We start from the raw sequence: 11,238 nt of genomic DNA, 5'->3' as shown, positions 1-11,238 counted from the left end.
GCCTGGTGCCCTTGCCCTGAGCTCGCGGGCTCAGTTTACCCTCCCTGCAGAAAGGTGTGGTTTTGGCTGCCTCTGGGGCTTGGTCCACTTTGTTCAGTGGGCATGGTGATGACAGTGCCAGTAACTGGAGGCCTCCCAAGTGGGAGCCACGCACCATCTTGCAGAGACCAGCTCGGTCGGGGAGACCCTAACCCGGCAGCGCTAGAGGAATTAAAGACACACACACACACAGAGGTATAGAGGTGTGGAGTGGGAAATCAGGGGTCTCACAGCCTTCAGAGCTGAGAGCCTCGAACAGAGACTTACCCACGTATTTATTAACAGCTAGCCAGTGATAAGCATTGTTTCTGTAGATATTAGACTAACTAAAAGTATCCCTTATGGGAAACGAAGGGATGGGCCAAAATAAAGGGATGGGTCTGGCTAGTTACCTGCAGCAGGAGCATGTCCTTAAGGCACAGATCGCTCACGCTATTGTTTGTGGCTTAAGAATGCCTTTAAGCAGTTTTCCGCCCTGGGTGGGCCAGGTGTTCCTTGCCCTCATTCTGGTAAACCCACGACCTTCCAGCGTGGGCGTCATGGCCGTCATGAACATGTCACAGTGCTGCAGAGATTTTGTTTATGGCCAGTTTTGGGGCCAGTTTATGGCCAGATTTTGGGGGGCGTGTTGCCAACACCATCTCATTTAACCCTACGGAAGCCTGGGGGCCAGCAGTCACCTACAGGACAGGCAACTCCATCGGCCCCCCCAAGGCCACATCGCTCAGAAAGGGTGGAGTGAGATTCCACCCCAGCTTAGGGTGGCTTCGGACGCCGTGCCCCTCCATGCACTCAGACCTGGAGGGAGACTGCCCTGAGCTGCCGCTCTATCTGCTGCTTCAAGGTCCCCAGTCCTAGAGATTCCACGTCCACCTGGCCTCTCTCCCAGCTCCTCCTTCTGGAAAGGCCTTCCCCATCTCAGCTCCCACCTGGGCCCCACAGTACATCCTCAACCTGGCAGTGAGAGGGACCCTGGGAAGAAGTCAGCCCCCACCTTCACCTCCTGGCTCGTCTCCCCAACAAGCCAGGCCCACTCCCACCCCCACCTTCACCTCCTGGCTCCTCTCCCCAACAGGCCAGGCCCACCCCCACCGGGGCCCCTGCCTGGCTGAGCCTCTGTGGAGCACTCCTCCCCAGTAACCCCAACACCTCCTCCTTGCCTCTGCTCAGCAGTCCTCAGTGATCTCTGGGAGGCAGGGCCCTTCCCCTCACTCACTCATCATCTCCCTAATCATTCGTCACTGTCTGATGTCTTCGGTTTTGCACATTTTTATTTATTATTTCTGCCCCCCAGCCCCCAACCACCAGAAGCAAAGAGCTGTAGGCAGCATTTTGTTGGCCTTCTTTGCTGCTTAACGGCCAGTGCCTGGACACAGAGGGTGCTTCCTTACATGGACTGAGAAAGGAATGGGTCCCTGGTTGAGGCTGGCCCTGAGAGGAAGGAGGTTCCTCCCAGAAGGTGGCCCACTGCCCAAACGCATGTTAGAACCGGTTGTGGATCTGAACTAGTGTCTACAGAAGCAACGGGAACCCTTCTCCAAGGAGAGACAAAGATAAACCCACACTCTACACGCAGTTTAAGGTCTACTTTCTTAATCAGAATGTGTTGGCCAGGCGCGGTGGCTCATGGCTGGAATCCCAGCACCTTGAGAGGCCGAGGTGGGAGGATTGCTTGAGCCCAGGAATTTGAGGCTTCAGTGACCCGCTGCACTTCAGCTTGGGTGACAGAGCAAGACCCTGTCTCCAAAAATAAATAAATAAGTAAATAAACATAGAGTGTGTCGTGACCATCTCTATTCCTCTGTAGACATTCAACAACACATTTTTTTAATTTTTAAATTTTTATTTATTTTGGGACAGGGTCTCACTCTGTCACCCACGCTGGAGTGCAGCAGCTCAGTCTCACCTCACTGCAACCTCCACCTCCCAGGCTCAAGTGGTTCTCCCACTTCAGCCTCCTGAGTAGCCAGGATCACAGGCAAGCGCCGCCACCTGGCTAATTTTATTTGTATTTTTTGTAGAGACATTTGCCACGTTGCCCAGGGTGGTCTCAGAATCCTGAACTCAAGTGATCCACCCACCTCAGCCTAACAGAGTGCTGGGATTGCAGGCGTGAGCTACCACGCCTGGCCCCATTTTATTCTTATTTTTTATTAAGAGACAAGATCTCAGTCTGGCTAAAGCACAGCAGCATGAGCACAGCTCCCTGCAGCCCCGAATGGCTGGGTTCAAGTGATCACCCAGGCTTGGCCTCCCAGAGTCCTGGGAGAATCTGCAGTTACAGATAATTTATATACTGGTTTAGAACATTTACTATTTTGTTTTCTTTTGTTTCAGATGGGGTTGCCCAGACTGGCCTCCATCTCCTGGGCTCAAATGATCCTCCCGCCTCAGGCCAAGTAGCTGGGACCACAGGCATGCACCACCATGCCCAGGTAATTTTTGTATTTTTTATAGAGACAGGGTCTTGCCATGTTGCCCAGGCTGGTCTCCAACTCCTGAGCTCAAGTGATCTGCCCACCTCAGCCTCCCAAAATTCTAGGATTTCAGGCATGAGCCACCACAAACAAATTTATTGAGCACCAACTATATGCCATGCTCTGCTCAAAGCACTAGGACACTGTGGTGAGAAAACAGACAAGGTCCCATCACTTAAGGAACCAGACAAGCAAAGATGCAAACTAATCAGAGATGTGATGAGCACAAGGAAATAAACAGTTTGACGAGACAGTGACTGAGATCGGGGGAGGAAGATGCTTGAGCCAAGACTCAGGGGTCAGAAGGAGAGAACCACTGAAGAGTGGGAGGGGCATCCAGGTAGAAACCATGAGTGCAAGGTCCTTGAGGAACCGAAAGAGCCTCCTATGAAGGAGGAACTGGAAGCAGGTCCATGTGGCTGGAGTTTAGTACGAGGTAAAGTGAGGGGAGAGGACCAGAGACAGGAGGTTACGAGCTAACGGTAAACACATAGGCTTTGATTTGTGGTGACATAGAAGCCATTGGAAGTTTCTTTCAGCATTTTTTTTTTTAAACAGGGTCTCACTCTGTCACCCAGGCTGGAGTGCAGTGGCACAATCTCGGCTCACTGCAGCCTCAACCTCTTGGACTCAAGGGATCCTCCTGCCTCAGCCTCCCTAGTAGCCGGGGCTACACACACGCACCACCACACCTTCCTAATTTTTTTGTGGGGACAGGTGGGGGACGGAGTCTTGCTCTTTCGCCAGGCTGGAGTGTAGAGGTGTGATCTCGGCTCACTGCAACCTCCGCCTTCCGGGTTCAAGCAATTCTTCTGCCTCAGCCTCCCAAGTAGCTGGGACTACAGGCATGTGCCACCACACCCAGCTAATTTTTGTATTTTTAGTAGAGACGGGGTTTCACCATGTTGGCCAGGATGGTCTCAATTTCTTGACCTCATGATCCACCTTCCTCGGCCTCCCAAAGTGCTGGGATTACAGGCATGAGCCACCGCACGCAACCCCTTATTTTTGTATTTTTAGTAGAGATGGAATTTTCTCTTGGTGCCCAGGCTGCTCTCAAACCCCTGAGCTCAGGCAATCCACCAGCTTCAACTTCCCAACGTGCTGGGATTACAGGCATGAGCCACCTCGCTTCGTCTCTTAACAGCTTTGTTGAGATACAATCAACATACAATAAACCGCACATGTTTAAGGGTAGAACTGGATAGATTTTGACACATGTATACACCTGAGAAACTATGATCATGAGCAGAGAGGTGATGAGCACCAAGAAGGAAGCAGACAGTAACCCTATCCTCCATCAACAGATGAATGGATAAAGAAAATGTGGTACTTTACACAACGGAGTACCATTCAGCCATAAAAAAGAATGAGATCCTGTCATTTGCAACAACGTGGATGGAACTGGAAGTCATTATGTTAAGTGAAATAAGCCAGGCACAGAAAGATGAACTTTGCACGTTTTCATTTATTTGTGGAGGCTAAAAGAAAATTAAAACAATTGGCCGGGGCCGGGCGCAGTGGCTCACGCCTGTAATCCCAGCACTTTGGGAGGCCGAGGCTGGTGGATCACGAGGTCAGGAGATTAAGACCATCCTGGTTAACACGGTGAAACCCCATCTCTACTAAAAATACAAAAAATTAGCTGGGCATGGTGGCGGGCGCCTGTAGTCCCAGCTACACGGGAGGCTGAGGCAGGAGAATGGCGTGAACCCGGGAGGCGGAGGTTGCAGTGAGCCGAGATGGCGCCACTGCTCTCCACCTAACCTGGGAGAAAGAGCAAGAGTCCTTCTCAAAAAAAAAAAAAAAATTGGCTGGGCGTGATGGCTCACGCCTGTAATCTCAGTATTTTGGGAGGCCAAGGCGGGGGGATCACGAGGTCAGGAGTTCAAGACCAGCTTGGCCAACATAGTGAAACCCTGTCTCTACTAAAAATACAAAAATTAGCCAGGTACTCAGGGGGCTGAGGCAGGAGAATTGCTTGAACCTGGGAGGCAGAGGTTGCAGTGAGCCGAGATCATGCCACTGCACTCCAGCCTGGGGGACAGAGTAAGACTCCATCTAAAACAAAAAAAAAAAAAAAGAAAATTAAAACAATCAAACTCATGGGCATAGAGTTAAACTCATGGATAGTTTCCTGAGGCTGCGAAAGGTGGAGGGAGATGTGGGGATGGTTAATGAATGCAAAAATATAGTTAGATAGAATGAATAAAATCCAATAGTTGGTAGTACAACAGAGTGACTATAGTCTACAATAGTTTATTATATATTTTTAAATAACTAAAGAAGTATAACTGGACTGTAATACAAAGAAAGGCTAAATGTTTGAGGTGATGGATACCTCATTTAACCAGATGTGATTATTACACACTGCATGCCTGTATCAAAATATCTCATGTACTCCATAAATGTATCCACAAAAGTGAAAAAGAATAAATAAATCACAATTCGTAAAAAAGAATAAAAAGCTATCCATTATCCTCAAATATTTCCTGTGCCCTTTGCAACCTGCTGCAACCCAGCTCTGTCCCCAGACACCACCGAGCTGCTTTCTGTCAATAAGGTGCATTTCTATAATTGTATAGAGGTGGAATCACATCGTACGTAGGCCTTTTTCATCTATAGCTTTTTTCACTAAAAATACTTATTCTGAGACATATCTATGTGGCAGCAGATGTCTGTGGGTTACCCCTCTTATTCCTGAGTATGCATAGATGACCACACTGTCTATCCATCCACCTGTTGATGAACGTCTGGGCTGTTTCCAGTGTTTGCTATTATGAATAAAGCTACTATAAACATTTGCGTGTGCATCACTGTGTGGAGATAATGCTTTCATTCTCCGGGACAATATTTAGCAACCGAACGGCTGGGTCACGTGCAGTGTTTTTACTCCCTAGGACGCATGAAGCTTTCTCCCATGGCGGTTGTGCCTTTCCATGTTCCTGCTGGGAGGTGTGAGTGCTCCAGCGGTACCTCAGTGTCCACACCAGCACTTGGTGTGGTCGGTCTCTCCACTGAAGGATTGTGAGCAGAGAAGTGGTATAATTTTGTTTTCAAAAGATCCCTCTGGGCCGGGCGCAGTGGCTCACACCTGTAATCCCACACTTTGGGGGGCCGAAGTGGGCGGATCACGAGGTCAGGAGTTCGAGACCACCCTGACCAACATGGTGAAACCTCATCTCTACTAAAAATACAAAAATTAGCTGGATGTGGTGGTGCATGCCTGTAATCCCAGCTACTCAGGAGGCTGAGGCAGGAGAATCGCTTCAACACGGGAGGCGGAGGTTGCAGTGAGCTGAGATCGCTGCACTTCAGCCTGGGAGACAACAGCAAGACTCTGTCTCAAAAAAAAAAAAAGACACATTGGGATAGACAGGAAAGAACAAATTTAGATACACTGTCACATATCTTTGCAGTGATTTTCTGGTCCTGAGACAAGATCAGTTCCGTTAAACAGCTATTTCCCATAACAGGAGGTTGCAGAGGGGCTAAACTTATGTATATGAGGAAGGTGAACAGATTTTTAATAAGAGGTATTTCTATGAAAACAGAAGAAAAACGAAGTTTATTGTTGGACATGATCTATCCAGATGTTAGACTCAAAGCATCTTTAGTTACAGAGCAGGAAGCCCCTGGCAGTCTGACACAATGTTCTCACCTGGTTACAAAGAATAACCTCAACTTTCTGGGCCTCGGGAAAAAGTTAGTAGCAATTTCATTGAGTCCAGGTCAGAAAAACAAAAGACAAATTTGAAAGTATTAGTGTGGGCCCGGCGGGGTGGCTCAGGCCTGTAATCCCAGCACTTTGGGAGGCCGAGGCGGGCGGATCACAAGGTCAGGAGATTGAGACCATCCTGGCTAACATGGTGAAACCCAGTCTCTACTAAAAATACAGAAAATTAGCCGGGCGTGGTGGCGGGCACCTGTAGTCCCAGCTACTCAGGAGGCTGAGGCAGGAGAATGGCGTGAACCTAGGAGGCGGAGCTTGCAGTGAGCCAAGATCGCACCACTGCACTCCCGCCTGGGAGACAGAGCGAGACTCCGTCTCAAAATAAATAAATTATTTAAATTAAATAAAAATACAAATACAAAAACTAGCCGGGTGTGGTGGCAGGTGCCTGTAATTCCAGCTACTTAGGAGGCTGAGGCAGGAGCATCGCTTGAACCCGGGAGGTGGAGGTTGCAGTGGACCAGGACTACGCCAGTGCACTCCAGCCTGGGCAACAAGAGCAAAACTCCATCTCAAAAAAAAGAAAAGGAAAGAAAAGAATATGTTAATGGTAAAGCAAACATCCTATATTCTCAATCATAAATGGGAGCTAAGCTATGAGGATGCAAAGGCTTAAGAATGATCCAATAGGCCAGGTATGGTGGCTCACACCTGTAATTCCAGCATTTTGGAAGCCGGCGGGCAGATCACTTGAGATCAGGAATTCAAGACCAGCCTGGCCAACAAGGTGAAACTCCATCTCTACTAAGACACACAAAAATTAGCCAGGTGTGGTGGTGTGTGCCTGTAATCCCAGCTACCCAGGAGGCTGAGGCAGGAGAATTGCTTGAACTCAGGAGGTGGAGGTTGCAATGAGGTGAGATCGTGCCACTGCACTCCAGCCTGGGTGACAGAGGGAGACACTGTTTCAATAATAATAATAACAATAATAATAATGATATGAAGGAGTTTGGGAACTCAGGGGAAAGGGTGGGAGAAGGGTTAGGGATAAAAGGCTATATATTGGATACAGTGTACACTGCTCAGGTAATGGATGGACCAAAATCTCAGAAAACATCACTAAAGAACTCATTCATGTAACCAAACACCAGCTAAAACCTATTGAAATTTTAAAAATAAATAAATAAATAAAAAAGAATACTCACAGACAGTTTCCAAAATCTGGAGAACTCAGGTAGAGAAAGAAAAATGCACCAAGTTTTGGTCACAGGGGTGTACTTTACTCAACTGCTAAAAGCTGTAAATAGCTCAAAAGAAAAAAGGTTTTCTTGACTCTGAAAAACAAAACAAAAAGAATCAGTAATGTGGCCAGGCACAGTGGCTCACACCTGCAATCCCAGCACTTTGGGAGGCCGAGGCAGGCAGATCACGAGGTCAGTAGTTTGAGACCAGCCTGACCAACATGGTGAACACCCGTCTCTACTAAAAATACAAAAAAATTAGCTGGGCGTGGTGGCCCACGCCTGTAATCCCAGCTACTCAGGAGGTTGAGGCAGGAGAATCGCTTGAACCCAGGGAACAGAGATTGCAGTGAGCCGAGATCACGCCACTGCACTCCAGCCTGGGCAACAGCGAAACTTCGTCTCAAAACAAAAAAAAATGGTGAAACAAGACAACAGTTATCTGTGGATGACAAAAGTGTTAGGACAGCCACAGTTAAGATGAAATCCACAAGAAACCTGGTCATCTCTGTGGCACACAATCATTTTACATAACAATCACATTTTTTTTTTTTTTTTTTGAGACAGAGTCTTACTCTGTCACCCGGGCTGTAGTGCAGTGGCGGGATCTCAGCTCACTGCAACCTCCGCCTCCTGGGTTCAAGTGATTCTTCTGCCTCAGCCTCCCGAGTAGTTGGGACTGAAGGTGCCTGCCACCATGCCCAGCTAATTTTTTTGTATTTTTAGTAGAGACAGGGTTTCACCTTGTTAGCCAGGGTGGTCTCCATTTCCTGACCTCGTGACCTGTCTGCCTTGGCCTCCTGAAGTGCTGGGATTACAGGTGTGAGCCACCACACCTGGCCTGTAAAGGCGGTTTTCTAACACCTGGAGCAGGGGCCGTTTTCTCGGGACGAAGGGGCTCACCCAGTAAGGATGAGACCAACACACAGCCCCACCCTGGAACTGCTCCATGTCCAGTCTGTTGTTACATGAAAGACCACAATTCAAGCCATTTTTTCTGGAAATATTTACCTACCATGAGTCGGGCATTCTTCCAGGTTAAGGGGTCCCACGGGACCCTTTTTGTTCACCCCTCCCCTGAAGGCACAGTCTCCTGAAGTGGGTGCTGAGTGCTGCACAGAAAGCAGCTCTGGGAGGAGAGTTCAGAGCACGGGGGGCCAGGAAGGGTCCCCTAGGGTGACACCGTCGGATATCTGCAGGGAGGACGCTCAAGCGGAGGGCATTCCCCGGGCCCCAATGTTCTAGAACATTAGGGACGTGGTGTGGACGGGGCAGATATAACAAGAGGATATGAAGGACAGCGTGGCACGGGAGCAGATGCCAAATTGCATGTGAGGAGCGGCCAGGCAGCTGTGGGAGCCCAGTGAGGAGACAATCACACAGACGGGACGAGGAAGACCCGAGGCAGCAGCAGACATGAGGGGTGCTGGGCTGTGGGCGTGTTCTGAAGGTGCAGCTGGCCAGATTTGCTGTCAAAGCAGATGTGGGCCTGGGGGGAAGAAAAGCCCCTGGTTGTGGGCGGTAAGCCATCCAGGTGCCGAGGCAAGAGACCGAGGGCACGAGCTGTTCCAGTATAATAAAATATATAAAACAACAAGAGTTATACTAGATATAGATCATAGACGTGATTATATATGAATATCATTAATCAGTAGTTATCCGGAGGCCTGACCGTCTCCCTGTGATGCTGTGCTTCAGTGGTCACGCTCCTAGTCCACCTTCATGTTCCATCCTGTACACCTGGCTCTGCCTTCTGGATAGCAGTAGCAAATTAGCGAAAGTACTAAAAGTCTCTGATGTGCAGAAATAACGGCGTAAGCTGTCTCTCTCTCTCCCTCTCTCTCTCTGCCTTGGCTGCCAGGCAGGGAAGGGCCCCCTGTCCAGTGGACACGTGACCCACGTGACCTTACCTGTCATTGGAGATGACTCACACTCTTTACCCTGCCCCTTTTGCTTTGTATCCAATAAATAACAGCGCAGCCAGACATTCGGGGCCAGTACTGGTCTCCGCGTCTTGCTGGTGGTGGTCCCCCGGGCCCAGCTGCCTTTTCTTTTATCTCTTTGTCTTGTGTCTTTATTTCTACACTCTGTCATCGCCGCACACAGGGAGAGACCCACCGACCCTATGGGGCTGGACCCTACACCTGGTGACCCTGGCTGTTTGCCCTGAGCACCTGGGGTGTCGTGGTTGGCATCCCCGACATGAGGGATGTGGAGAAGCAGGGCTGGGGGTCAGGAGCTCAGCTCCACATGTGTGGAGTTGCAGGTGCAAGCCAGGCTGTGTTCAGGCAGCCTCCCAGGAACCACACCCCAGAGTCCGCACCACAGGGCTTTTCCCTCCCTGCCTGCATCTGGACTGGCTCTGGTCTTGCTTGAACCCACTGAATATGGCACAGTGATGCCAGGCCTGTGATTGACATGGGTCTGGCACACTTAAGAATCAGTGACAGTGGCTCACGCCTGTAATCCCAGCACTTTGGGAGGCCGAGGTGGGCGGATCCTGAGGTCAGGAGATCGAGACCATCCTGGCTAACATGGTGAAACCCCATCTCTACTAAAAATACAAAAAATTAGCCGGGCATGGTGGCGGGCGCCTGTAGTCCCTGCTACTCAGGAGACTGAGGCAGGAAAATGGCATGAACCCGGGAGGCGGGGCTTGCAGTGAGCTGAGATTGCGCCACTGCACTCCAGCCTGGGCAACAGAGCGAGACTCTGTCACAAAAAAAAAAGAACCGGTGCCATGTAAGACGTGGTTCCAGCCCCCTTCCCACCATGCGAGGGGTCGGCCGGGCAGGCGTGCGGAGGACAACCCCAAGAGTGAGGTGTCAGAGCTTGCAGCTGGCCCCTCCCAACACTGTGAGGAGAAGGATCCAGCTAACACGCTGTGTCTGGAGAAAGGATCCCGTGCTGTTTCAGGTAGATTTGGGGTGATTTGTTACACAGCAGCAGCCGGCGGAGAAGACACATCCCCAGCCCCATCCATGTTGGGGGTGTCAGGGCCAGAACTCGAGATGGCGGCCTCTGGGGCCTGTAGCCCTCGCATCTGAAGCTGGGGCCCGCAGTGCACACGGCCTGTCTTCTTCTGCGCTCATTGCCAAGTTGAAGGGTGATTCAAGAAGAAGGGGCCGCTCTCAGGGTACCACTGGGCAGAACCTGGGAGACTGAGGCTGCTGATGCCCCTCAGCTCCAAGGGCCGGGGCGGCCGGGAGGCGACTGTGGAGGGCTGGGCAGTCGGCCTCTCTGGGCTCCAGGCTCTGTCCCTGTAGGAGGATGTGGGGAACCAGGTGAGCGGCTCCTCAGGCCATGCCCTGTGTGGCTGGACACCAAGTATCATGCACTGCAGGAAGGGGCTGCCGGGGGCGGGTGGACTGATACGTCCCTCCTGGCAGCCCAGGCCTGGGTCCTGTGGCCGCATCTCCCTGACCCCAGCAGCCCCTCCCAGGGCCCAGCCCCAAGACACTAAACACACCGTCTTTTTCAGGGAGCACTCGGGGTCCCCTTCCCTACCTCCCTGGTTGTGACCCGAGGCTTCAGGTCTGATGGCAGTTTCCACCGCAGGAGGGACCACCTGCCCCAACTTTCAGCCTACTGACAGGTGGGAGAAAAGTCCGGGGTGCAAGCCACTCTGTGGGAGGCCAGGGAACGAGTGCGGGGTTATTTCCAAGTCGGGAGGGCTGCATCTTGGGGTCTGGAATGAGGTACTTCCCGTTCCTTCTCCCGGGCTTCCCGTTTCCAGGGTCTCCCCACGGGCTGTGCCTTGAGACACCTTCCGGCCCCCAGCGCAGGCCTCTCTCAGCTACCAGCCTGG

General features: G+C 51.0%; 1 long non-coding RNA gene across 1 annotated transcript; it reads right to left on the bottom strand.

The window, feature by feature from the left end:
- Positions 1 to 6,067: 6,067 nt before the first annotated feature.
- LOC134729328 (uncharacterized) lies at positions 6,068 to 9,969 on the bottom strand. The gene is made up of 2 exons (XR_010110339.1): positions 7,395 to 9,969; positions 6,068 to 7,131 (listed from the first exon to the last, which is right to left on the bottom strand). It is a non-coding gene; the product is annotated as an uncharacterized LOC134729328 (long non-coding RNA).
- Between the last annotated feature and the right edge of the window lie 1,269 nt (positions 9,970 to 11,238).

Source organism: Pan paniscus, chromosome 18, assembly GCF_029289425.2.
Source record: "Pan paniscus chromosome 18, NHGRI_mPanPan1-v2.0_pri, whole genome shotgun sequence".
Taxonomy (NCBI): domain Eukaryota; kingdom Metazoa; phylum Chordata; class Mammalia; order Primates; family Hominidae; genus Pan; species Pan paniscus.
The sequence above is the reverse complement of the archived record's forward strand: the minus strand, read 5'-3'. Positions and strand labels throughout refer to the sequence as shown.